At 35.4% G+C, this 3433-nt stretch overlaps 1 protein-coding gene and 1 pseudogene across 2 annotated transcripts in view; one reads left to right on the top strand and one right to left on the bottom strand.

Annotated features, from left to right (window-relative positions):
* Positions 1 to 1023, top strand: part of LOC107621212 — a 6908-nt pseudogene extending 5885 nt beyond the window's left edge.
* LOC107621122 (protein transport protein SEC13 homolog B) overlaps positions 1 to 2371 on the bottom strand; it is a 22383-nt gene extending 20012 nt beyond the window's left edge. Inside the window, exons 1-2 of one of the 2 annotated variants that reach the window (XM_021117292.1) lie at positions 2171 to 2371; positions 2108 to 2137 (exon numbers count right to left, since the gene is read on the bottom strand). The gene's annotated coding sequence lies outside the window, so the exon portion shown is untranslated. Of the gene's footprint in view, positions 1 to 2107 lie in introns of both variants that reach the window. The other variant, XM_021117293.1, reaches the window with a different exon arrangement.

Below are 3433 nucleotides of genomic sequence, written 5' to 3'. Positions count from 1 at the left end.
AATTTAACCTGAGATAAAATAAATATAATAAAATATATATTTTTAAAAATAGTTCTTTTAATTTAAATTTTGTGAATAAGTTTTTTTTCATTGTCAATCTATTTTTTTTTTCCTTATCAAACTGGATTGGCCAAGTGGTCAATTTTCAAATTACTCGATTAAACCGGCCGATTAGTCTTTTTCTCAAACCTAGCTTTTAGGAAATTGTTTTCACAAGTTTTGTAGGTCAATCATTACAAAATTAATGTTGCCAATTTTGTAGTTTAATTCTATGTACATATTTCATACTTGACAATCTAGTTAATCATTAATTTAAATATGTATTGTTTATTGAATATATTTGCCTGCATAGTAATTAGGTAAAATTTGTGCATGTTATGTATGTAGATCAACGAATTCGTGAAACGTGCTCGAGCTGCTAAGATACATGCTTACATTATTAGTCATCTTAAAAAGCAAATGCCTTCAATAATGGGCAAAACTAAAGCACAAGAAAAACTCATTGCAAATTTGGAAGGAGAATTCGCCAAGGTAATATTATAAAATTCTTGTAAAAGTTGTTACTTATGTGTTGGTGGTAATATTATAATGTTTGAAGATCTAAAATGTGTGGTAAAATTTGAAAATTGAAATAGGTACAAAGGGAGTTCCATTTACCACCTGGTGACTTTCCAAATGTTGAGGAATTTAGAGAGAAACTGCGTGGCTACAACATCGACAAGTTTGAGAGATTGAGACCAAAATTGATAGACGCTGTGGATGACATGCTAGGTTATGATATTCCTAACCTCTTGAAGACTTTTAGAAACCCCTATGGTTAAGTTTCATGGCAATTTTGGCATTGTAGTATGTTTTTATAAGCACACAAGTGCATGAGTCATATGATCTTTTTTGTGAATCATCCTAGTGTGTTGTATTAATAATTAATGATATGGCATTGTTTTATGGTTAAGTCTTCGGTGGCCAATGTTGCATTATACCAATATTGAGAGGTCAATGAGTAAATAAGCGATGTTCAATTAACGCCTAATTTAAGGTTAATCATATTTGTTTAACAGCGACGCTTATGTCGGTTAAAAACAATTGTTTCAACTCCCAGCCACAAAGTGAAGAGATGTTGAGAAAACAAAGAGTTGAAGAAGTTGAATTAGACAAACTCCTAATTAAAGATGGAAGAGATTTGGTGGTAGCAAAGGTCTAGGACGAATTGGCTAAAAAACGGAGACAAAAATTTAAATTTCTTCCATCCAAAAAGGTCACAAAGGAAGAAGAGAAATTGGGTGGACTCTATTCTAGACGAATTGGGTATCAAATATGAGGAGTTGAGGAGAAAGATCAAATTGAGTTTGTAATGATGAGGAGCTTCTTCGAAAAACTATTTACATCGAAAGAAACTTTGGAGGTTCAAGAAGCAATTGAGGTTGTAATTGCTAACAAGTAACTTAGAAAGAAAGGAATCAGTAACCTAATTGGATTATTTCTTGGTGACAAAAATTAGGCTTATACGATTTAAGTTTAGGATTTGATGTTAATCAAAAAGCTATCTCACTGTGTTGAACCAAAATTCCATCTTGATCATCCAGACAATGCAAGTCAATACAAGGTAACTCCGAAGTCGCATCATTCGAATTAGGAGGATTGGCAGGCGAATTATTACTAACAAGATGCATTGTTATCAGCAACTGCTTCTTGACTAATCACAAATTTCAAATTCGAAATACTGATCAGTGACAGTACCATAACAATACAGCAGCATAACAACAATAGCAACTTAACAAGTCGCTAATCACAAATTCCAAATTCAAAACACTGATCAGTGATCACAGAATCACAGTGCCATAACAACAACAGCAGCTTAACAAGTCACTAATCACAAATTCCACTAAGCAGCATAACAAGTAACACTGATCAAAACACTGATCAGTAACAGACGACAGCATAACAAGTAACAACAACAGCAGCATAACAAATTCCAAATTCAAAACACTGAGCAGCATAACAAGTAACAATAACAGCAGCATTACAAAAGACGATGGAAATCACAAATCACAAATTCAACTACAAACCAGTAAATCAATAGAAATCAGTAAATCACAGTTACACTAACCTTCCACTGACAGCAGGAAGACGACGGCGAGACGACGAAGACACGACGGCCAGACGACGGCGACACCACGGGGCACCAGCTGGAGGCCTCGAGCAGCGATTTCACCTGGGAATGGACGACGTGCCGAGCTAGAAGGGGGAGAAGCCGCGGAGAAGGAGAAGGAAGAGGCCGCGGAGACTCCGACACAGACGGACGGCGACGGTGGTTCCGTCCAGGAAGCTGGATTTTTGGGTTGGGAAGGAGCTAGGGCTTGCTCTTGCTGTGTGTTTCGTCCAGGAAGCTGGAATGAGCTGGGTATTTGGTGGGGTGAGGGACTGAGGGGGTAACTCGCGTGGGGGTGGTTGGGTATTCTTTTTTCCGCGTCGTTTTTCGGTCCGTTTTTGGTCCGATCCAACCGGCCGATTTAGAGCCCGTTTGGGAACGCACAAAAGTTACTTTTTTTTTTTTACTTTTTACTAAAAGTTACGATAAGCGTATTTGGCACTATTTTTAAGAAGAGCTTTTAACTTCCCGAAAAGTTAATTTATAGCTTTTGGAAGAAGTAAAAATAGATGACTTTCTGCTTTTTGATAAGTCATTTTATCACTTCCGTGAAAAAAATTTGATTTCAAAACAAAAAAATTTACTTTCGTTCTTGATTCTGTGGAAAAATGTTTCCTGTTTCTGCTGGAAATACTGGCCATCCACCACCATTTTCACTCAAGGTTCCATCTTCTAGAAGCACTGGCCTTCCACCATCATGCTCACGCAATATTCCATCTACTGGAAGTGTTGGCCTTCCACCACCATTTTCACGTAATGATTCATCTGCTGGAAGTATTGACCCTTCACCACCATCTTCTGTTCCATCTGAACCAGCATATATTTCTTCCAGGTATTTTTTTTATCATTTTATCATTCTATTTTTATTATTAAATTTGTATTGAATATTTTGTATGCTATGAAATCTCAGTTTTAATTTTATTTTTTTATATGTGATTTTAATTTTATTTTTTTTATATGTGATTTTATTTTTATACAACTTGCTATTATTTTTATAATTAGTTTTATAATTTTCTTTTTTTTTTATGTTCTTCCCCAACAAATTCATGAAAGTGGCAAGTCCGAAAGAAAATTTAAAGCTGATTGGAATGAATTATTGGTGCTTGTATGGCTTTACACAATTTTATTCGACGGAATGACACAAGCGATGAACAATTTGAAGAATTCTATGAAAATTTTGATCTTATGGGTGAAGGTGAAGGTGAAGTAGAAGAACCAGTTTCTAATGATATTACGTGGGAAGAACCGAATGCTGAAAGTACTAGAAAAATGGAACTAATTAGA

The sequence above is a fragment of the Arachis ipaensis genome, chromosome B01 (genome assembly GCF_000816755.2).
Source record: "Arachis ipaensis cultivar K30076 chromosome B01, Araip1.1, whole genome shotgun sequence".
Classification (NCBI taxonomy): domain Eukaryota; kingdom Viridiplantae; phylum Streptophyta; class Magnoliopsida; order Fabales; family Fabaceae; genus Arachis; species Arachis ipaensis.
The sequence above is the reverse complement of the archived record's forward strand: the minus strand, read 5'-3'. Positions and strand labels throughout refer to the sequence as shown.